Consider the following 25,983-nt stretch of genomic DNA (forward strand, 5'->3'; position numbering starts at 1 on the left):
GACATAGTGGAAAAAGGGCACACTTGACATCAGGAGACCCGGGTTCAAACCCCAACACTGCCCCGGTTTTACCTTGGGCAAACGACTTCTAGCTCTTTGAGCTTCAGATTATTCTTCTTCAATTCACAATGTCATTGTAAGGATTATGTGGTACATCAATAATAACCAACAGCTGTTAAGTCCTATACTAAGTACTTTATATATCTTTTTTTTAAGCCTTCCTAAGCAAAGTCTATAGTAAGTACAACAGAAACAGAAATGAAGGCTTAGAGAAATAAACGGCCTGCTCAAGGACATGTGGTTATGTGCTAAGAGCTGGAATCCACTTCTGCTTGATTCCAAAGTCCACTTTCTTTGCTATGATCCTAAATGCAAAAGCCCAGGGTTTAGCTATAAGTAGTTAATACAGGTTTAAAATATAATTGCCTTTTTTTTTCTTAACATAATTAACACATAGCCAAATGACTGGGCTGATTCATGTCAAGTATGAAACTGTGGAAATAGGCAGAGAATGACCATCCAGGAAGAAAAATGTTAAATCAGGTAAGTCTTTGGTGATTGCTGAGTACAGAGTTGTTTGGGTTTTGTTTTTGTTCATATATTATTACACTACACTGAATGCTCCACCGTTTTGGCAGACTGTGTCATATTTTATAGTGACAGGTGATGCTGTAAGACTTACCTTTTCAAGGTAGAACCCAGAAACCACATGTCTCAGATTCCTTTGTGGCCAAGGGCAGGCCTGTGACTTTGGCTCTGTGACCACATAGCCCATGCAAGGAGGATTTGGAATGGAGTCTTGTGAGGAGATGGCGGCACAAAGGGAATCAGTCTTCTGCAAAGGGTGGTGGAAGAAATAGGAGGATTAGGGAGAGTGGCAGTCCTCAGGGCCACAGGCACTGAGTATGGGTGCCTAGTGTTTCCCTTAGGGAAGCCTCTGAACTGTAGCTCAGCACCTTGCTGGCTGTGTAGCTTCAGGGTTTGGCTCGCTGGTTCTTCTGGAAAGTCTTGAGCTACCTAATACTGTTTAATAAGTTTCTTTTTCCACTCAAACTTGCCAGAGTGGATTTTGTTGTTTGTAACCCAAAATCTTCACTGATAAACTTGTTCAATTGCATTGTTTGGCACATACTCAACAAACGCTTGCTGAATGCATAAATGAAAGGCTGTTGTGGAACTGGTGATTTGTGTGTGTGTGTGTGTTGTGCGTGTGTGTACTGATATCTGTCAATTTTTCAGCATTGATCTTGATCGCTCCTAAGTCGTATCTAGGGTATGTGGGAATTTTTGCTTTTGTTATAACTTTTTAAACATCAGGAGCACTGTAAATGTTAATATGTCCCTTCACCTTCCTTTGGGGGGCTGTTAGTGAAGATACATGGATAAATTCATACCAATTTTCACTCCTCTGTAATTAAATGGACAGGTTTGCTTCACTTCTACTTGTCAGAAGGAAATTTGCCATATATGAGGCCTGGACTTAACTCTTTACATTAAATCTGACATCGCTCTTGTGATCTGCTTGCAAATTGCCTCTGAGAGACATTAAGTTGTGAATCTCTGAATACAACAGGAACAGTATTTTTTTTAAAAAAATCTTATCCCTTTTATTTTGTATTTTAATATCTTTTACTATTTTTAAGGAGTTATTCAGAATTTAGGCCAATTTAGTATTATGTATTATACTAGTTAATTCAGTGATTAATTTAGGAACATCAGCTCCTGGCTTGCTGTTCATTTTGCAGGATCTAGAACACATCAAGGAACACAGTTTTACATCTATCATAATAGATTCGTCAGAGAAATGGTATCACAGGGAAAATCTATATGTTTGGTCAAATTTTACTTTAACAATTTTGCACTTCTCTTTGAGTATCCATTGGCTTCTCCTCTGTTGCCCTACCCCCGCCCTCATTGGCTTCTTGAAGAATTAGTTCTGAATAGAAATGCCATAATAAATTCTGGATTTGGACTTCTACTTGGAAAGAGATGGAAATGGGCCAGTAGATCTCCCAAGAGGGAGCCACTCACTCCTGCTCTGGTCTCTACTAAAGCATAACACCCATGACCTTTTCCAAGAGAAAAGTCTATATACCCTGGAGTTTATATATTTTTTTCTTGGGTTCAAATTGATTTTAATTATGGGCAATTTCACCAAATAAAACTAGCACATATGAAGTTGTTTGGTGAAGATTACTTTTTCCCTAGAGAGAAAAGGAGAACTGATGTAATCACACATTAAGATGCTCTTAAGGGGTGAGCTTATCTGGAAACAGGACATTGGAAAGATAACGATAATGTTGACACTCTACTTTAATCCCACCCCCAGCAGAGGCAAGCTTTAGTGGCACTTATCTTTGTTAAGAATTTAGGATGAAATGTGCAAGAAACAGGTTTTTGTTTTTAAAACAACAGCTGCTAAGCAACTACTATTATGGGCTTTTTTTTTTTTTAAACCAAGTTTTAGGCAGATAGAGGTCAGGTGGGTATTTACAGGAGCTCTCTCATTTTGTAATCCTACAAGGAAAGTGTGATAGAAATCATTTATGACTGTATTTATAAAATAAATGCAACAGACATAAATACTAACATATAATATTTCTTTCTTGGCATGTCTGAGTTAGACTATTGCTGGTTAGTTATTTCTTTGGGTTTCACCTCTGGAAGATGCCTATACTGGATAATAGTTGCCATAGAAACCACTTAATTTAAAAGCAGGCAGCTGATATTTAGGGTTGGCAATAGACAGAAGATGTCCATTTCATCTATCACTCCTCAAAAAAACACAAAAGAAACTGCTTCACCAAAACAATATTAATCTTTGTTTCACAAAACCATGTTCTCTTAGCAAGGATGAGTATTTTTGCCCTGTGGAAAGGAAAGAGGTAGGGATTTCTTTCTTTTCTTTTTTTAAGGCATTGAGTGTTGACACTTTATTTCATTTTTGTAAAAACAGACAAGCAAACAAAAAATATGATTTAATGAATCAGATTGGGGTATGAACAATACCCAAAAATGTGTATAAAAGTACTAAAATTTCCAACTTTTTGCCATTTTCTATTAGGATTTGGCTTTGTGCTCTCCCTTAAAACTTGAGGTCTGTAAAGCTCAGGAAACAATTTCAAGAATTAATAAATAAGATGACATTAATAAATAAGCTTCTGTATAGCAAAGGGAACAAGCGTGTGAAAAGAGAATCTATGGAATGGGAGAAAATCCTTGCTAGCTACTCTTCTGACAGAAGATTTATATCCAGAATATATAAAGAACTCAAAAAACTTACTACCAGAAAAACAAATAACCCAATCAATTAATGAGAAAATGACTAAATAGATACTTCTCAAAAGAAGAAATACAAATGGCCAACAAATATATGAAAAAAACGTTCAACATAATCTTTAGCAATCAGGAAAATGTAAATCAAAACTACCCTAAGATTTCATCTCACTCCAGTTAGACTGGCAAAGATCAAGAAAACAAATAACAATAATGCTGGAGAGGATGTGGAGAAAAGAGCACACTTTAACAATGTTGGTAGGACTGTAAATTAGTACAACCACTATGGAAATCAGTATGGAGATTCCTCAAAAAACTAGGCATGTAACTACCACATGACCCAGCTATACCACTCCTTGATATTTCTCTTGAATTCAGGTCATCATACTGCAGTGACACATGCATAGTATAATCAGATAAGCTCAACGGGAAAGTATGCAGGGATTACTGGGCTGCCCCTTGAGGTGTATATGTAAACTCTAGGATATATTAAACTTGGCTGAATCCTGGTATCCGAGAGTTGCTTTCAAAAGCAACACACCACCCATCTGAATGTATTTCCAGATTCCTGTTGTCACCATAAGCCTTTGACACTTACATACGCATACATGCTTTTTCATGTTGTGCTGTTTCTGCTGTGGCCTGAGGGGTGGGAAGAGAAATCATTATTCATTTTTGTCAAATAGTGAAATCACTGTAAGGTTGCTAGTCAATGTAAACACATTCTTCAATGGCCAGGAGAGTTTTGCCTTTGTTAGAGCTGAGAGATATCAACTTGCAGAACTTTGCCAGGAATCAATCAGCAGGGTAGGGGACAAGCCACCAATACAGCTGTTCCAAAGGGAACAATTCTTGTCTTTATCATAACACACCAGGCTGGTTGCTTTCTTCCATTATTTCCTATTTCTCCACCAAAAACATAATTAGTTCCTCTCTGCGTTCGTGTGTGTGTGTGTGTGTGTGTGTATAGATAGATAGTAGATAGATAGATAGATAGATAGATAGATAGATAGTATATGGCACTGTATATATATGGCACTGGCTGCAATGTCTGTCTTGTAATAATATTTGCACCAGTTTGGTCTGCTCAGTTACTACACTGTGAGTCTCCATCCAGCAAGCTTCATGCCTTTTTTACTCTTATACCTCAAAGATACAACACAGTCCTTTGTACATAAAGGCACCAATCTGTGCACCATTGTTCAGTGATGAGGTTTTCAGCCTTTGGTTACTGTGAATGTTGGCCAGAGGGTACATACAACAGAGCACCTGGAATGTAGAGGCTGGGTCTGAGTAGTTTAGAGAATGTGCTGTATTTCACCTTGGACTCAAACTCTGCATCCAATCTCAAACCCTGGGACTTCGATCTTTTGCAAATGGTTTTCTCACCTTTGTTACTATTAAAACATTGAAAAGGTTGTATGTTTAAAAAGATCTCTATGAGACATGTTTAATATTAATATTGGGAAACTTTAGATAGGGCAAAGAGGAGGGAGGGGAAAGGAAAGGGACATGGGGGTAGGAAAGACAGTGGAATTAGATGGACATCATTACCCTAGGTACATGTATGAAGACATAAATGGTGTGACTCTACTTTCTGAACAACCAGAGACATGAAAAATTGTGCTCTATATGTGTACTACGAATTGAAATGCATCCTGCTGTCATCCTGCTGTTATTTGTGAAAAATAAGAACAAATAAAATTAAAAAAATATTAATAACAGGAAGGGAGCAATTATTATGAGAATCTGGTTATATAGACAACATGTGGGATGACTTTTAGTTTATCTGTAATCTCAAAGGATGAGAACAGGACTATTGCAAGGAATTGCAAGCATTTTTGTTATTCTTTTAAAGAAACAGTTGTATTCTAAACATTGCAGCGGAGCCCCATATAGGATGCTTCATACATCAGTTGGGGAGTCTGATTGATATAATCAGTACAGTAGACTTTGTTCCTGTTAGAAGTGCAACAGGAAGATGCCTTTCGTGAAGAACCTGGAGTTTTTTGTTTTTAATTTACCTAGTAAGTGTCTTTAATAGCTTAAGTAAGCTGGAAAATGATTTAAAAATGCCTGGAGAATTTATTTCAAAATAAATGGACAAGCAAATTTTGTTGGAATTAGCTCATTCCAACAATAACTTATTTGCTGAATTCCATAAGGCTTTCAGATGCTGATCATTTTCTACAGAAAATAATAAAAAAGTAACTAGAAGAGATTTGTTCAATAGATACATATTTATTTCAAAGTCCAAAATGTGGGTAAAGAATCATAAAAACTATGTCTAAAACTTTCTTCACTTTTTATTTTCTGTAGCCCAGACAAAGGAAAAAAAAATTCAAGTTTGGGGATTTTCTTATCATTGCTGTATTTGAATAGGAAGACAAACCATGGGAGGTGGGCAATGATTGCCTCCTTGTCTACTTTATATTTTGAGCAGGACGCTTACCTCACATCGAATTACACAGGCAACCAACGGTTCTGCTTCTCTGAGGAGAGTGGTTGCATCACTGAGTGTGTTTCTTATTTTGGCCAATAGACTACTTAAACAAATTTTAGTTTCTTTCCACTCTTGCATGTGCTTTGAGTGTTGGCTCAAGTTTAATGCTGCAGTTACTAAATTGTAACTGCGATTTTGTCCCTTTTGATAGGCTGTCAGCTTTGTTCATATGAACATTGCTTTAGAGGAAGAATTTTTGAACTTTTCAGATTGCCATCCCCGTTTTCAGTTCCAAGACCCCCTTAAATGGAACTTCATGTGCTCTTAGAGATTTGTTAAGGAAAGGGCATCTGGAGAGGGAAAAAAGGAGAATAAGAACAGATAGAGCTGATAAACACTAACAGAGAATACCTTAATTTTTCAGCAGGTCTTTGTCACTTTTAAGCCAAAGACATTTTTTTCTTTTTGAAGAGGAAAATTTTGATTGAACTAAATAAGAATTGAATCCATCCCAATTAGCTTCTGATTGACTTTTCTTTGTCTTTTACTCTCCCCCGTTCCACCCCCTGGCCTCTCAATTGAAATATCATTTTTCAAAGGGAGAATATAAAACAACCCTTTGTATTTTTGCAAAGTTTTGTAAGGAATTATCAGAATGGGTGTGGGCTATTCACAAATTGTGGAAGAAAATGAACTGCTAAATTAAAACGGAGGAGAGGGGTATTGGTATTTCTGAATATGGAATTCGGTTCTATTCTTCCAAACATAGCATGACAAAATGAACTTTAAATATGTGTTCTATAGAGAATGGCTAAATAAATTATAGTGCATCTGATTATGGAATATTATGAAGCATTTGAAGAATAATTTGAATATATTGAATCAGGGTAGCAAATTCAGAGGTCTGAAGGACCAGGCTGGAAGTGAGGGAGCGGGCTATGGAAGCTTTTGGCGCCCTGGGCAAAGGTGGCAGCTACTATGTAGCTCCTTTATCTTATGGGTTCATAAGAGAATTGGATAGGTCGCTGCTGGATCTTTCATTTGTTATAAAAATGTGGTATAGCACAGTGGTAGAGTACATGCTTAATATACGAAAAGCACCAGAAGAAGGGGTAGAATAGGAACTTTTCTATGCTGACAACAAATTCGAAAGAATTTCAAAGTATTTGTGAACTGTGGGTTACTGCTGGTCTATACATACTGACCTGGAGTGTCTGAGGAAAATTCTTGAATAAAGAAAAATTTCACAGTCTAACATATATAGTATAATCTCATTTAGCAAAATTAAATAAAACAAGACACCCTCCTCAATTATATATGGGTATATGTATATTTATGCTTGTAAATGCTTACAAATAGACCCATAAAATAGTCTCCAAATTGCTGGCTGTCGGGGCTGGGGATGTGGCTCAAGTGGCAGCGCGCTTGCCTGGCATGCGTGCGTCCCGGGTTTGATCCCCAGCACCACATACAAAACAAAGATGTTGTGTCCGCCGATGAATAAAAAAATAAATATTAAAATTCTCTCTCTCTCTCTCTCTCTCCCTCTCTCACTCTCTCTTTGAAAAAAAAAAACAACAAATTGCTGGCTGTCATTACTACTGTCATTATAACATGTGTGTGTACTTTAGGGGAAGGGGAGCAGTTAAGGGAGGTTTTTGCTATTGTTTTCCTTACTTTTGTGGTGTTGGCATTTTAAAAAATATACTAAAAATCTTTTCTTATATCAGTTATATGATTAAAAACTGTTTAAAACTGGGTTTTAGTGTTCAATTACCAAACTTTTTTACTTTTCTTATAAAGTCCCTTTTTTAGGGTTAGGATGTAGACCATAAAATAAATTCAAAGAATAAAAACATTTTGGAAAGTATTTGCCTCATAGATTGAGCAGAGTCTGAGTCATACTAATAATAGGACATTGATAAACTTTCAAAAGTCGTTGCTGAACTTAGGGCAGGTTCAGATGCTGCTTTAACAGACTCAATTTTATGATTCTAAAAAAAATACCAGAACTGTTGACTCTTTTTTTATTTTAATGTACAGTTCTATTTTAAATGCAGAGTATATTTGTTTTGTTTTCAAGTGATAAATTGATAGTTCTTGGGTCATTAAGCATGTGCTTGCCACTTTGATGGCTGATTCAGTGCTATGGTACTGATCTTTCTATTCTGTCAATGGTTAGAGGCTTCCCTTAACCACGGCGGGGTTGAGAATATGTCTTATTAATCAGCTATTAGTGGACTAACCATTGTAAGTCCATCCCTACTCCTAGAATAACAACTCCAAGTAAATAACCTGCTAGCTGTTAAGACATAATTATACACAAAAGACCTGTACACTGAAAAATTATTTAGCTGAAAAAGTTAATATTTATTTACTTGAGTATTCTACAAAGAAAAAGAGAGAAAAAGAACAAACATGAAAGAGCCCTTATCATTTAGATGAAAAATAGTTGGGAGAACAAAACCATTCATCTCTGATATGAGGTATATAAAATGGAAATACCAAATGTGTTTTCCTACCTCTCTGCATTTTGCCATCGTCCATATGCTGCAGAGTTTAAAATTGAATGATTCATAGACAACATGGTGAAATGCTATGTAAGTTCATGCTGTATGTGAACTCCTGTAAATTGCAGGGCTGACGTGAACTCAAAACCTTCACCATTCCAATTCATTGTTTGAAAAACACATGTTTCAGTACCAGAGGGGCGAAGCCTCCTCAGACAAAGCGGCTGCTCTGAATCCACAGGATTATTGGTGACTTAAGAAAAAGAAAAATCTTCTAACAGTTAAATAGTTAAATAATGTTACCACCCATTCCTCCTGTTTCTTATGTTAGATTGTACCATGGAATTCCATTTAGACCTTTCTTTGGCAAAAAGGGAAAAAAAAGAAACATGAATGGAAGTATACCATTCAAAAATATTAAAAATGATCTGGGGGAGAGATGGGAGGTTGTTTCATTACCCGGGGTTAAACTGAATAAGCAGGAATAAAGGAACGTTGTTGTAGCATTCCATTATCCACTCCCCAGCCTAATGCAGTTGTGGGACTCTGGGTAAAACTGCCGCTTTATCTTAAATGAACGGCAGTATGTTGCAGTCCTGAAGTGTTTCGAAAGAACAGTCACTCCATTATTTTTGCAGAGATTACCTGCTTCAAGTGAAACCTATACGGAATCCTTTCTGACCTGTTTGGTATTGTGATATTGATAACCAGCCACACTTTCCAACCCCTTATCTTGCCTTCTATGGGATAATCTTTTCTTCTGGATCTTAATTCTGCTAATAGCACCCTTGACTGGCTGCCAGACAACAAACACAGGCAGGTGAAAAATGAATGGCTCCAGCCTGACCGCTGATAACTTCCAAAGGCTTTTTATTCTCAGAATTCCCTCCAAAAAATACAAGATGACAGGATGCCTGTCAATCGCAGGCCTCTCGTTCAGTTCTGCAGGCACCCACCCTCCTCCAAAGCCACCTCCCTTCTTACTGTTTATTCCTGAAAGGGAATGTTTCATTGGTCTCTGTTCTATTGCTTTTTTGTCTTCAATGCATTTCTACTTTAAAGCATTTAAAAAGTAATATACATGTTAAATGCTAGAAAGACTACAGAAGTTCATAAAATAAAATGTTCTTTTCCTTATTCCTAATGGTTAATCATTGAGAACAGCTTGTGATTTCTTCTAGACAGTCTACATACACAGAAACATATGTTTCCTTTTCTTTTTCTTTATCATGACAATAAAAAATGATATCAGGTTATTCACATTCTGTTATTACATCATGAAGATACTTGCTCAGTACATAGCAATTATCTTTGTCCTCACTTGATGGCTTCAAGATACTTCTTATTATATGTGTAACATAATTCACTTCATTGTTAAATTATTAACAAACATTTTATTGCTTCCAGTTTTTTTCTGTTTTACATGTAATACATTTCTAATGTCATTTTCTACTGCAGTTAACATTTCTATATTTTCACAGTTGTACAAGAACTACTTCTATTTGCTTTCTTAAAATCCCCATAATTTTTTTTAAGAGAGAGAGAGAATTTTTTAATATTTATTTTTTTAGTTTTCGGTAGACACAACATCTTTATTTTATTTTTATGTGGTGCTGAGGATCGAACCCAGCGCCCTACGCCTGCCAGGTGAGGGTGCTACCGCTTGAGCCACATCCCCAGCAACCCCCATAATTTTTTTTTGGTGTGTTTTCTTTGTGTGTGTGTGTGTGTGTGTGTGTGTGTGTGTGTGTGTTATTTTAAAAGCCAGGAACCCATGACATTAAAGGTGAGGTTGGAGCAAGTAATTTCCCATATAACTGGTTAATGCATAGATTTACCTTCTGTGATTCTGAGGATTAATGTAGTTTAAAATGAACAAAACAAATGTGTACCACAGATATGCAAAACAATTTTAGAAAAAAAAAGACTTTCTTGATTTATTATCTGTGGAAATGAGTTATACAATTCCTAAAACAAAATAAAACAAAACAAAAACAGCAGTTCTTATTCTGTGAAATCAATATGACTACATGGTGTAGGACTTGAACTCTGAAAAGTGCTGAAAACAGCTTACTGCCTTCCCCTCTCAAAAGGCTCTGGAAAGCCCATGGAGCAGGCAGCAGGGGCAAATAACTTGTTTGCTCTGGAGTACATTCTTTGTACTCCTAAAGGATTCTCGATGGTTCTGTGCCTCTCAGACCTTGGCAGTGTATCTCACAGTGTAGTGAAATCAATCTGAGAATAAGACTCATTTGGTACCAAAGGAGTGATTTAGGTGGAACATTTGAACATATGATTATAAGGTAAGTCCTACTAAGGGGGCCTGGCATGATTAGCTTTGCTGGAATATATAAAAGTATCAACTGTTCCTTCAGGGAAATCATTTTAATAGATAACAGCATGTTGTACAATGTTTCATCAGTGATATTTAGATCTAAATTAAGAGCAGTTGTGAGATGGGTTGGCGATTTTTCTTGTGATAAAAGGGAAATAGTTCAAGAAATATGGACCAGATGTTATCTTAATCCAGACCTCATGTAAAAAAGCACACTATGGAACAGTAATAATGGTCCATTCTACCTGTTTTTAATTTTTCTACTCTCAGACACCCCCTGTGAAAAATAGATTAAACCAACACATCATTTACGCATCAGCACTAGACTGGGGTTTACTCTGTGTGGAATGTACAGATTGAAGTTTGTAGCCATTGCTTTTTGATAGATGTTTTAAAATGCTCATTTGACAGTAGCGTTTCAGAGGAAAAAAACCTTCAGCCAGCCAATGGCTTAGAACAAAAGTTCACAGTGTGGGGATAACCCAGACTTCAATACAGATTCATTGCTCCTTGACTCTGATCTATAAAATCTGTGGTAAATTTGTATAAAGTCAGTATTGGAAAAAAATGGATGAAAGGAAACTTCTCCTGATCCTGAGATGTGCTTCTAGATCTTCCACATGCACCTACGTATGGTGTGTGCAGCTCTTGAGGAAGGAAGTGTGGCTTGGTGGGTCTCGAGGGTGCGAGTCCCAGGATCCTTTTTCTTAGGTGGGTGTGTGAAGTGGGTGTTGGGACGCCACCTTGCAGGAGGCGTCCTCTCAGCCATGCTTTTATCATGGATGGCATCACATGCCTCTCACCTCATCTCATCTGCCTCTGGGATAGGCTGGGTTAATTGTGGTGTAGTGGTCAAGTCCGTGGGGAGTTGTGACATGTGAGAGCTATCCTTGGGGTCCTTAGAGCAGAAATGGCTGCAGGGGCTGGCAGGTGGCCCAAGTGGGTAAAGAAAGACCAGAAGGAGAAGTGGAGACTGTGGTAACCTGAAACACACAATTGAGGGTCCAAGGGCTATCAGCTTCTATTTTTGATAACTTTTAGATATGCTAATATTAATAGTTACTTATATTTCTTTGTTTCTTGATAAACTGAAAAATCTCTGTTTTATGGATGTTGTTTATTGCGGTAACTTGCACATAGCATAAAGTCTACCATTTTAATCCTTCTTTAAATTACAGTTTAGTGAAATTAAGTACACTCACATCTCAGGGGTGAGTGGGCTGAGGTTGTGGCTCAGTGGTAGAGCGCTCGCCTAGCACGTGAGCGGGCCTGGGTTCGATTCTCAGCACTATATAAAAATAAATAAATAAAATAAAGGCATTGTGTCCAACTACAACTGAAAAATAAGTATTTAAAAAAATACACTCACATTTCCAGAACTTTTTTTTAATAGAAAAAACTAGAAGCTTTGTACCTATTAAATACTAATTTCCCATTTTCTCCTAATCCATTCCTAGTCCCTGACAACTTCTACTTTACTCTCCATCTCTATGAATTTATAAGGCTAGATACCTCATGTCTGTAGAATCATACACTGTTTGACCTTGTGTGACTGGTTCACTTCACACAGATACTATTCTCAAGGTTTATCCATGTTGTAGCATGTATCAGAATTTTCTTCCTTTTTAAGGCTGAATAATATTCCACTGGATATATATCATATTTCATTTTAGCTATTCATTCATCAGTGGATAATTGAATTGCTTTGACCTTTTGGCTATTGTAAATAATGCTGCTATGAATCTCCTGATTTTTCAACTGACTAGCCACATGAAGCATGTCTTCAGACTGCATTGAGGCCTTGGGTGACTAATTTGTGACGTGCCTTAGAGCACCAAACCATGCTTTTGCCGTAGTGAAATGTAGCCACACACAGAAAGGGGTACTATAGCAATAACTTAATGAAGTCCCCGATGGTCCCAAAGAGTTAAATCAGACTGGAATTCTCTTCCTGGGTATATTTTCCCAGAGGGAGAGTTTGGCTCACTGTGATCCTAGCAGCCTCCTGAGCTGCTCTCCTTTCTTTCTGTTCTCTGGTGCCAATGGCAATTACTATGGGGAAGGAAAAATTAGAATGACCCTTGTCGAAGCAGTGTTCATCCCATGGAAGATCCTTCAACCGTGGGCAAAACCCTTCATTATTTTTTTTTGCAGAAAAATCAATGCTCATTTCAAAATGTGATATTTCCATTTTTACTTCATAACAGAGAAGTAAGTCTGTGTAATAAGAAAAATGAGCCTTTAGGGGCCGCCCACACAACTCCACCAGGCAGGGGGAGTTGTTCCAAACAGCTTCAATAGGGATTACAACTTGGGATTTACCTTTTAAAATAATTAACCTTCTGATCACCAGTGACAGTCCAAGGGCATTTTAATGGCCATTGTTGTTTTAATTGGAGTGACAGCCAAAGTTTTGGAAAAAAACACTTTTCCTTATCAGAATCCAGGCAGAAATGTGTGGGTTTTTTTTTTTTTGTCATTCTGAAAAATGGGAAGAAATCATTGCAAATTTTTCTAGCTCTAAATTACTTAAAAAGATAATTTCTGTTCAGTACTACATCCCTAGGGTTGATCAAAAGGCCTAGCATACTGTGGGTGTTTGATAAATATTTGTAAATCCTGAATTTACCAACTGTATGCAATTATTATATAGGAAGCCACTAAAAATGTTTCAAAAATGGTGAAAACAAAATGGGGGGATAAAAAGTACAGTTTATGTGTTTTAAATAGTCTTCCTGAAACCTATATTTGCTTCTAAAACAAAGACTTCACAAGAATTAGCTCCTAATGTAAAAAAGAGCCCGACTGTAGTTGCAGCAGGACATACAGGTTAATATTGAAAGAGTGTTATTAGTAATGACCAAAGACCTTTAGCCTCCTGTCCAAAATTCTGTTTTACTGTATAGAATGAGAATGTAAACTCTATCATGTTGGGCTATTTAGTAACTTATTAGTGCATTCATCTTTTCATCATTTGACAGGTGGAAGTAGTAGTTCAGTTTTTAGTTTTAATTATAAGGGATTCCAGATGTAGAATGCTACACAAATTAAAACCAGAGCTCCTCATATGTCTTTTCAAAGTAGGCTGACTTCAAGGTATCTGCTTTTCATTTCAAAATGTTATTAAAGCTATTACTAAGAAATTCATAGTCTTAGCCTGTTCCAATAATTGACACCTTTAAAGTGACTAAACAGATTTAGAGTGTGCAGAAAAGTAAATTTGTCTTAGAGAATGACCCCAATCATCTATTTCCATATAATGGACAAATCAGTGTCCTTGGAATTAGCTTGGGAGGTGATGAATTAAGCCGGAGGGTTCCCCTCTTCCCTCTTTCTCAGTTTTTCCTTTGTCTTTCTAATTAATCTTTACTTAGAGATACTTGCAATTTAGGAAGGAAGATTTAGTGGTGTGGGTTAACTGAACTTCGTGGTTCCTCAATTTTGTTTTACCCACTGGAACATGCAAACACATTTTCATGGAAACCAAACAACTGTAACCAGAAACATTTTTTTATTTATTTATTTACTTTGATAAAGCAGTCTTGGGGTGGGGGAAATCCTGGTCTACAACAACTTTCCAGTCACCCATTTTCTAGCTTGCTATTCATTGTACCCCTACAAAAGTGGTTTTATAAAGAGCGGAGATTTTGGGTAATTAGAAGGATAGCTGTCTGGGCTGATAAATTAGAGAAATAACTTGTTTGGTGTAAACCGAGCCTGTTTCTGAGGCAGAAATGTTAGGCTTTTATCCTCTGGAGTGTGATTGAAAGGGTGAGAAGTTAATTTGGCAGCCTCATGGTTTCATAATGTTTCTCCCCACCCCCTCCCTCCAGCCCCAGCGAAGCCCAGGGACTGCAGCGCTTTGCGCCTGCCCTCATACAAGGCAGGACCATGACCCGAAACGGAACCCTTCTCCCCAGGGCACATTCTGAGCAGCAACAGCTTGGCTCAAGTGTTTCTTATGAACAGCCGTCCTGAGCACTTGATCTAAATCATGCCATTTCCTTCACAGCATGGCACAGTTAACAAGTCAGTGCACCAACACAATCTACAGATGGCAGTTCAAAAGGTGCGGGTCCCCCCAGCAAGATAAAGGGCAGGCCAGTTCCAGGGGGATGCTCATTATGGGAATGCAGCGGGGGAGGGGGGGGGGCTCGGGAGGGGAGTGAGCAGCGCTGAGCTGGGCTGCGGATGGCGGGGGCGGGCTCGGGGGAGGGGGTGCGTCAGTCCGACTCTGAAAAAGGCGTGCGTGTCTTCGCAAATCAAGCCAGCGTTGGGAGAGACAGGTTATTGAAGTAAAGTGCAAACAGCTTGCAGAGAAAGGCAGCATTCAGCCTTGGCTGCCTCCTTCCAGGGCCAGGAGAGGAGCGAGGGTGGTGACAGGGTACAGCACTTACCTTGCTCCATTTATCTGCAACCCTGGCAAGTATAAGGCAATTTCCTGAGCAAAGCCCCCAACATCAAAAGCGGTGGGGGGGGGCGGGGGGAACTCCCCGGCGAATGCACGAGTCCCCCAAGCTCTGGGAAAGCGCCCTGATCCGCAGAGAACCCGGCCGCCTTCTCCGCTGGCCTGCGCTGCTCCGCAAATTACATTAGCGCTAATGTCCAGCGAAGAATCTATGAGACATATTGGGCCTTTAGACTTCAAAACAAGCCTAAATTGGAACCACATTGCAGGAATACTTCTTAGCTAACATTTATATTACTTCAGTTACCAAATCCAGACTAAGTCCCCCAACTCGGCGGGGGAGGACGTAATATATTAGGAAGTAAGAGGAGGGTGTTCTCTTCTGGCCCCCTTTTATAAAAATGTACAAAAACCTTCCTCACACTAGCGAGGAAATGACTACAAGGCCCTAAAACGTGGATTTCCAGAGGCACGTGGGGGGCCCCCATCTGTGTGTCTGCCTGCCCTTAGGGGACAGCTTGGGAATCGCAGACTGGCTTCCTGGAGAGAAGGTCTCCCCTATCAGGCAGGCAGGTAATTATACACCTATAGCGAGATTCTCCGGGTCTCGGGGAGTTGTCGGAGGATGAGATCTATCCCAGGAAAACCAATCAGCCCCTACTAGACAGATCTTTGTAAGCAAATCTCTTTGGGAACGCACAAGATGGTGCTTTACCACGCATTTCAGCGCTCAGGAGAAAGGAACGCAGCAGTGCCGTTTATTTCTGAGTTGTGCCAAAGCAGCCAGTGAAGATTTTTCCTTTCTGCACTTATTTTTATGTGAACCTATTGAAATGGAGAACATTCTTGCAGCTCAGAAATTTCAACAGCAGGTCGGCCTGAGCGGGGGGTAGACAGCATGTTGGATGCTACTTTTAAAGACGGTACAAGGAAGAATTCAAATTTACCAAGAGTGACTTTGAGGGAATTCTGTTGCCCGCACTGATCTGAAGTTTACCTTAAAGACCCTGCCCAACGGTTCTCACCCTGAACTCTTCTTTTTCCTCCATTTTTTATCACCCCTTTTCCTGCCTTCATCAAAAGCATGGGGTAGTAGTGGGGAAAAAAGATAGTAGGAAAGATGACAAAGTAGATAGTTTAAAGCTCAAGCTAGGCAGAGGGTGTTTAGTTTTAACTGTGTCCCAGTTGGGCCAAGATGTCAAAATAGGTCCATCCTATTAAGAGCTTCCAGCTCATTAATCCAGGGACTGCATCCATTGTCCTTATCAGGTTCCTGAATGTCCTTTCATACAAAGACAGTTTGAAAGCTACAGAAGGGAAGTTCTTGAACTCTAGGCTCATGCACAGCTGTGAAATCTAGAAATTTACAATTTCTACCTGACATTTTCAAGATTTGGGCATGTGTTTGTAGAGAAAGAAATAGTCGTTTATGTCTCTGTATTTAAATAGTATTTGTTTTGTCAGAGTCACATTGCATCCTGTACTTTAGATTTGTTATCATTAGGGAAAGTTTTGTTTGCCATCTCCCATCTTAATTTTATTTGGAATTTCCATATACATGGAAATAATCAGTTGCTCCTTGGTGTTGAAAAGGCCATCAGCTTCAAGTGCCTGGTGGACTCATAGGTAAGTTCTAACCTGCCAATTTATGAAAATTGGTCAAGGGCCAGGACTGACTTTGTATCTCCATAGAAATGAGCATAATACTGTGATCATTGCAAGCTGTCAGAATCCTTTTTGGCAGTTTGAATAACATATGTTGGCTTCTATGGAATAGAAACAAATATTAAATATGTTTACTACAAACTAGTCTACGAAGTACATATGGGGAAGATAGAAAAGAATGGGAATTTAAAAGACAAACAAAATAATAACAAAAGTCAGAACTTGCATTGAGTTTTACTTTGTAAAGTACCATTTTAAGAAACTATGCTTTTATACCACTGATGCTGCCTTTTCGGAAAACATTCTTGGACATGCTCATTTGAAATTGCCTTCTTCTGTGCTTTGGATAAGTGTCTCCCAATGACTTATATGTTAAAGCCTTGGTCCTCAGCTTGGCACTATTGGGAGGTGGTGAGAACTTTTAAGAGGTAGGGCCTTGTGGAAGGTCTCAGGTCACTGGGGTGGGGGGATGCCCTTGAAGAAGATTGTGGGATAGTTGTCTCTCTATACATACCTGGTTATGAGGTCAATGAGCCTTCTTCTACCATGTACTCCTGCTGTGATGTGTTGTCTTGCCACTGACCCAAAGTAACAGGGTCAACCGACCATAAAACTCTAAAACTATAAGCTAAAATAAACATATCTTTTTTTGTTTGTTTTTTGTTTTTTGGTACCAGGGATTGAACCCAGGGGTGCTTAAACACTCATCCACATCCCCATCCATTTTTATTTTTAATTTTCAGACAGGATCTTTCTAAGTTGTTCAGGGCCTCGCTAAGTTCCTGAAGCTGGCTTTGAACTTTCAATCCACCTGTCTCAGCCTCCTAAGCTGCTAGGGCTTCAAGCGTGTGCCACCATGCCCAGCTAACCTATCCTCTTTTTAAGTTGATTATATCAGTTATTTTGTCATAGCAATGGAAAGATAATTAATAAATCTTCAGAATCTATTTGCAAGCTATTCAACAAATTACCTAATTTGCTTTATGCTGCCAGTTTATTTTTGCCCACTTCCAACTCTGTTACCCACATTAACCATTCATTATCTGATTCATAAGTCTTGATTCCAGATGAGCTCTTTAAATATCCAATACAACCTCCAAAAGTGAGCATTTTATTTATCAGTGAGACTTCACTTAAGAGAATGAGACCTAACCTTTAACAACAAGTCCAGAAGAGAGCATATATAAATCTTTTAAGCAAGAGATGCACCATACACATTGTGCTCTTCAAAAGCAAGTTGGTATCTTTTGATCATACTTTTTAGTTAATGGGAAACAAATAGTGAAGCAAATGGGATAACTGGAATAAAAAGCTTTTGTCATCCCCTGACTTTCCCGCTTAGGGCCTTGTAGTATTTTCTATGTTGAATGTATCAGATTTAAGTGTGACTTAAAAGTACAATTTATGTCATAGTTTTTTCTTTTCTCACATGGGCCAAGGAAAAAAAAAGAACTTTGAGAAACTTTTGTGTTTATATTAGATTATTGTTCATGCTGATTCAATTGTACATTCTCTACATTTCTTTTCTTGTGGCAAGTGACTTGCCTGTACTTCCTGATTCACTGACTTTGAGCTTGACCATGTGATGTGTTCTGACTAATGGAAATAAGTGAGTGTAGAGGTGAGTAGAAACTAGCAGAACTGTTGTCGACTCACAGCCCTCCTGAAACATGAGCAAGGTGAATGCAGATGTGTGACACATAACAATGTTTGATCAATGACAGATCACATATACAGTGGTGATCCTTTGAGATTCAATTACCTAATGATGTCATGGCCATCTTAGCTTGTATAAGTATATACTCTATGATGTTTGAACCATGAGGAAATTGCCTAATGATGCAATTCTCAAGGTGTATTCTTGTCATCAAGGGACACGTGGCTGTATATCTTTATGTCATTAATGTATTGAGGCTGTTTGTTACTATAGCAAAATACAGATAAAATTTCATAGTACATCTGGACATGGCAGATAAAACTCAGTTAGTGAAGTTGTAGAGAAGATTCTTAAATGCTGGTTATCCAGAATATCTCAGGAATTATATCTAGGACTCTGGAATTAAAACATTGCTTACAGAATTCCATAAGAATCCAAATTTGTGCATTATTGGGGCAATATTTGGGGATGGAGGGTAGTCAGGACATTTACAGTCATTCAAAATGATTGTCAGGCATCCAGATCTAACATTTGATATACCAATATTGGCACTTTAATCTGCTAAATTAAAAAGCACAGGTGAAGTTCACAAAGCAGGAGGTATTTATTATAAGTCCCAGTTACATGATCAGTGGAGATGACCTAAGTGCAATTATAAAGTCATCTGTAGGAATAGTATATAGATTTGGAGACAGCAAATATCAGTCCATCTTTTCTTGTGCTCTGACATGACTTTTATTCCTTGGGTTCGGAGAGTGAACCGCATCTGCACACATTCTCTTGCCTCTCTGCCACCCCTGCTTGTCTTTTCTGGTTCTAGTTAAGAGAAGAGGGCTGTGTAAGTAAGTGATTGCTATTTTAACTTTATGTAATTTGTAGTTCCAAATATCCCTTTGGGCTGCTTCGTAAAGACGAAAGCTCTAACTTCGCTGAACAGATCTCCTAGAATAGTGTACCAATTATTGTTAGTCATCTATGATGTCTCAACCTTGGGGAATAGTGAAAACTTAGGGGCTTGAAATGAAGCAGAGCATCATCTCCAAGCCTTGGTAAATGAATAGTGACTTGAGAACTTCCAGGATTTTTCTCTAGTCCCTATTCTTCCCTTTTATAGGGAAACTACATATTTTCTCTATTCTATGGAACTGAGTCATTCCATGACTGTGAACCAACCAAGTGATCAAGACTTAGCTATCTTAAGAGGATTTTAGAAAACCATCTCTCAAAAGTTTGATCATAGTTGTTTGAGTTGAAGGTGTTTAAATTCTCTCACCTGATACTTTCATTTCTAAGCCATATGAATTGGTTATTTTTTTAGGTTAAATGTTTGAATATTGGCACTGTCCATATGATTCAATCTAAACATCAAAGGAAACTCTCATACATGTGTATAAAGAGGCCAAAATATTTATGGCAGATGCATTTGGATGAAAACTTAAAAATACTCTGTCCATTAATAGAAGAATGAATTCATCTATCATATTATTCTGAGGATAATGATTATGAATTAAAGCACTAGAATTTAAAAAGGTATTATACAATTAATATACTGTTTAAAGGTACACAAAGTAAGAACATACATTGGTGAGGATACATATGGTAAAAGAATACACATATTTAGGAGGGACCTGGGGATGTACCTCAGTGGCAGAGCACTTGGCTAGCATATGTGAGGTCACCCAGCATCACCATCACACACACACGTGCGCGTGTGTAACAGGCACACGCAGAGATACACATACAAACATGAGTCTCAAATGTTTGGGGTGATCTGCTGATCAGAGCAGAAAAAAAAATGGGCTTGAGGAGGTTATATTATGCTTTGTTAAAAAAAAGGTCCAAAAATATGAAAAAATGTTTAATTATTTTAAAAAAATTGGGTAAGAGATTTAAAAGTATTTTAATACCATTCTCATTTCCTGCATGTTTTAAGTATTTTCAAAATACTTTAATTTAAAAAATTCTCTTAATGAAACCTGACTTAAAAACCTATTGCCTCATTTCAGAATCCTATTCTGAAAGTGAAAGTTGAATATTTACTTTATTTCTCTTTATTTCCCTGCCAAAGCAATCTACTTCACCACAGTAGCAGGTGGATTCCTCAGGCTAACTAAGCGGAAGTCACAAATGTGGAAATGCAAAATTGAAAAGTCACTTAGTATTTTTAAAAACATCATTCCAGTTCTCTCCTTTGCATCCATTTTCTTTTAATGAAAAAGCCAACTGCTCTCTTTGATTAAGTCCCTCCCCCTTTTTAAATGAGACTGTATATATTTCTGGCAAATGTAACTAAAATAGATACTACATGTAATGCAGTGCAATATCCCGTAGTTTTCTCTGAATGAGCAGGTATTAGGCCCTACGTAAGATATGGGTCTATGGCTCCTACTTCTGAATTTGGGATGGACATCTTGAAGATGCTAGTTTTTATACCAGTGTCCCTGTCAGAGGGCGGCCAAAGTTTATCCATTGGGTTCCTTTTGGCCACCAGCATCTGAAAGTCCTGAGTCAACTGACTTAAATAATGTAGAAATTTATTGCTTCACATTATAGGAAGCTCAGTAGTACAGGGATCTCTTGGGCATATTGCTTCAGAGACTCACTGATATCATGAAGAAAGCTGGCTCTTTTCTTCTCTGCACTTAGGCAGCTCTTGGTTGACTGCATCCTTACGTTGGAGAACTACAGAAGTTCCAGGAGACATATCTACTCAGGTCAGTGTTCACGGTAGAACAGGCTGTCTTTCTTAGGAGTGAAGAGATACTTTCTAGAATCTCACAGCTGACTTTGCTGTAAAGGCCCATGGGATTATCATAGACCAGCTGGGCTTAGTCTTAGACCATGTTCCTTATAGGAACATGACTTTCTAGAGGATTATTAGCCAACTGATCAAAATCAAGTCAGGAAGAAAGGAAAGAAGAATGGATAGGTAGATAACCACTAATGGATGAGTAGATAACCACTAGTGCTCAATACTGTGGCCTGGAGTGTACATAGGGTTTGTTAGTTTCATCATAATCTCGATCAGATCATTCTCCAAGTACCTATATTACTAGTAATTGTACTAAGTAAAATCTGTGGACTGTTAGATAGTTTTTGGTGATGGTTACTTTTATGAGTCAGCTTGACTGGGCCATGGGGTGCCCAGATATTTGGTCAAACGTTATCCTGGGTGTTTCTTTGGGAGAAGTTTTTGGATGGGATTAATGTTTAGATTGGTAGACTCAATAATGTTCTTCCTAGTGTAGTGTAGTCTCATCCAATCAACTGAAGGCCTGAATAGATTGAAAGTCTGACATCCCCTGGACAAAAAGGAATTCTTTCTGGTTGATGGTCTTCAAACTAGGATGGTATCTCTGTAGATTTTGGACTTATAGCCTCCTAGTTTTTGGAACTAATTCCTTATAATCAATCAATCTATTTATCTAGCCATCATCCTGTTAGTTCTGTTTCTCTGAAGAGCCCCAACTTCCCCTAATATTCAGATAGTATTCCATTAGCCCTTTTGACATGGAAGTTGTGGGGACACCATTGCCCACTGGGTGGTGGGAATTTCTTAAACAGTAGCTCAAGTATAAAAAGCAAACAATGCTAGAAGAGGGAAAAAAATGTTCCTCTATATAGAGACATCAGCATAGCTATGTCCAGCATTTAAACACTTAAAAAAAATTTCACCTTGTTTACATTTTGGAAAATTCCAAGTTTTTCCTTGGGGTCTATTCACTTACCCAATTTGAGATTTTAGGAATATTTTCAAGAATTTTCTGGAGAAATGTTTCCATTTTGGCAGCAGCCACCTTTTCTTTTTTTCTTTCTCTGAGTCAGATGAAATACTTGTCATTTTCCAAATTATTTATTTGCTTTGTGAATCTGCTTGTTGTGGTGACCAGAACATTTGTTGGCTGAGGGGAAACACTTTTATTTCAGGGGATGGGGTGGGTGGAAGTGGTCAGAGAAGGGGAAAGGAAGTGGTTTAAAGGAGTGGAAATCCATTGCCTATTCTAAGTCTTCTGCAGAAGGAACGGAGAGGAATGCTTTATTTTGGCTCCGAGAGAAAATTTCCCAGGACTTGTGTAATGAAAATAGAGTCACAGTTGTCTTTTCCTCTGTCAGTCACATGCCCTTCTTCTGTTTCTTTCTCCAAAAACACATTCCAGTTAAAATCCAGAATCTATGATCTTTCTTGCTCTCCTGATGTAGGGAGTCATTCATGCTGAAGCAGGAAGAACCCAGCACACTTGTCACTGGGTTTTTTCTTTAATAGGACAGGGTCACCCGAGTAATAATTACATAAGCCATCTCCCCACTTAGGAACAAGGATGTTTTGTGGGGTGCATATTTTATGGAAAGAGGATAAGAAAGATTTTTCCCATTCTGGTATCATCAGGGATTTTTATTAAATATAATTTAATTGAAAAACAAAGAAACTTTGGCTTATTTCCCTGAAGTATACCTTGATTTCTTTCCCATAATTAAATTAAGTCTGACAAAATAAAATGTTAGCCCTTACATTCTTACCCCAGTAAAGAACTCCAGTACCCCTCTCTGCTTCACTAGAGCCAGTGAGAAATGCTACTTCACAGATCATCCCTGGGCTCCTGCAGACCTCTTCAGATTTCCTACACTATTACTTCTTAGTCGTGAAAGCTTGGTCAAGTTACATTATTTCTCTGAAGTCCGGGCTCTTCACTCATAAAATGGAGATAGTAATACTATCTATCTTATTGGGTCCTCGCAAGATGTAGCACACAATGTCTGTGACATCAAATGTGTTCGGTTAGGCACATACAGCACATCCTTAATACTAGACTTTTATTGGAAGGGTCATGGCAAAACCTAGTTTGGCATTGACTGGCTACATTCTGTGTCTCAAGATAATAAAACTTAGAATGCAAAATTTAACTCAAGTTCAGTTTCAAGAAATCTTATTTATGGATGGTTACCCCAAGATAGAATCTCTAATGAAAATATTCCAAATTCAATACATTGGTCAAACCAGACCATTGGGAGTACTAAAAATGGTTAGATTCTGGGCTGGGGTTGTGGCTCAGTGGTAGAATGCTTGCCTAGCACGTGTGAGGCACTGGATTCAATCCTCAGCACCACATATAAATAAATTAAATAAAAGTATTATGTCCATCTACAACTAAAAATATTTTTTTAAAAAGGTTAGATTCTATTTTAAGAAGATTGGACAGGAGGTAGAATGAGCTTTGTCTGAAGTACTCAGCAAAAGGTAGAGGAATCTGATAGTCAAGTAAAGGGATTAATGATGTTTCAGCTCCTCAGCATTTGTCTTCTATGAGGAAGGAAATATGCATATGTAAGAAAGAGTCTGATATGGGAGTGGCTGAAAGGTGGGAGAGAGATGACTAAAGAAAATAGGCTTCAAGAGGATGTCACCTTGATGATTGCCAGTCTGACTAAATCTCAGCATAGTTTTGATTTGCATTTCTAATTGCTAGAGATGTTGAACATATTTTCAAATATTTGTTGATCAATGGTATTTCTTCTTCTGCAAAGTGTCTGTTCAGTTCCTTTGCCTATTTATTGATTGGGTTATTTATTTATTTTTGGTGTTAAGTTTTTTGAGTTCTTTATATATCCTGGAGATTAATGGTCTGACTGGGAATCATCAAGAATACAAGCAACAATAAATGCTGGCGAGGATGTGGGGAAAAATGTACACTCATATACTGCTGGTGGGACTGCAAATTGGTGCAACCACTATGGAAAGCAGTATGGAGATTCCCAAAGAAACTTGGACTGGAACCACCATTTGATCCAGTCATCCCACTCCTAGGTTTATACCCAAAGGTCTTAAAATCAGCATACTTCAGTGATGCAGCCACATCATTGTTTATATCAGCTCAATTCACAATAGCTAAACTATGGAACCAACCTATATGCCCTACAACAGATGAATGGATAAAGAAAGTGTGATATATACACATACACACACATATGTATATATATACACACACATATATAATGGAGTATTACTCATCCTTAAAAAAGAATGAAATTATGGTATTTGCTGGTAAATTGATGATGGAACTGGTGAATATCATGTTAAGCAAAATAAACTAATCCCCCAAAATCAAGGCCAAATGTTTTCTCTGATATGCAGATTCTAATTCACAAGGAGGGGTGCGGAGATTAGAGGTATTTTGGATTAAACAGAAGGGAGTAAAGGGAGAGGAGGGGCATGCGGGTAGGAATAATAGTAGCATGAATCGGACATTATTTTTCTATATGCATATATGATGTATAACTTTACATCATATACAACCAGATGAATGAGAAGTTATACCCCATTTATGTATGAGGTATCAAAATGCATTCTACTGTCATGTATAACTAATTAGAACAAATTAAAAAGTAATAAAAAAGAAGATGTCACCTACTTCAAAGAGCAGGAAAAAGTGGGTATGAAACAAGACTTAGTGGCATGATTCACGGAGCCAGTCATCAAGTGACAGTGGCCTGACAGGAGCAAGCTGATCAACAGCTAATTTTATATTCCCAGTGGTGCCTGTTACCTAGTACACATGTGTTAACTCTCCATAATGTTTGAATGACTCACAAATTCTTGCTGAGACTCACAAGCACTAGAAATATAAATTATTATTATTATTTTTTTATTGATGTTATTATTATTTTTTAACTACACGACAATAGTGGAATGTATTACAATCCTTATTACACATATAGAGCACAATTTTTTTTGTATATAAAGTATGTTCATGTTGGGCTGGGGATGTGGCTCAAGTGGTAGCGCGCTCACCTGACATGCGTGCGGCCCTGGGTTTGATCCTCAGCACCACGTACAAATAAAGATGTTGTGTCCACCGAAAAAAACTATAAAATAAATATTTAAAAATTCTCTCTCTCTCTGCAAAAAAGTAAAATAAAAAAATAAAGTATGTTCACGTCAATTTATGCCATTATACATGTACTTTTTTTTGCATTACAATTCTTAATATACATATATACCACAATTTTTCATATCTCTGTATATAAGGTATGTTGACAATATAAATTTTTTAAGAAGAAATTATTTATTTTCATTTATAAGAGATTGCTTTTATTTTTAGCTCTTAGGGTACTAATTTTTTGTCTAACATTGAATACAGAATTTTGAGTTCTACCATAGGTCACTAGAATAATGATTTTTGTTATTGTCATGATATTTGTCTTAGCTGCCTTTGGCCACATTGGTTAATATTAAAAAAAAAAAAAAGGCAACTTCCTTCCTAAGATGGAACAGATCTAGACTCACTGCTGTATATATGTTCCTAGGCTTGATATCAGGTTTGGGAGAAAGAATTCAGTTGAATTTTAAATTAATCGAATGATTTCAGACCCATTAAAAATGTTTTAGGTTCTGCAAAAGCCAAAATGTATCTGGCCTCAAGTGCTTTTTCCTCTGGCCTTTAAACTCTGATGGAGTTTAGGAGAAATTTAATCTGTATGTTTGTGATTCATTTACACTTAACACATCCCTGTGTGGTTTCTCAAGAGCTAGTCAGTGTTCAGTAATTGTTGGAGCCTTTTTTTTTTCTGGGGGAGGAGGAGTAGGAAACGTGAATTGTACCCAGAGTAAATGAACTCAAACCCCAAAAGATTTGGGGTCAGTGAGAAGCTTAGAACCCATAATGTTCAGATTGGTTTTACACTTACCAAAAA

Source organism: Marmota monax, unplaced genomic scaffold (genome assembly GCF_021218885.2).
Source record: "Marmota monax isolate L192 unplaced genomic scaffold, Marmota_monax_Labrador192_F-V1.1 WCK01_AAM20220418_F8-fsc00001, whole genome shotgun sequence".
Taxonomy (NCBI): domain Eukaryota; kingdom Metazoa; phylum Chordata; class Mammalia; order Rodentia; family Sciuridae; genus Marmota; species Marmota monax.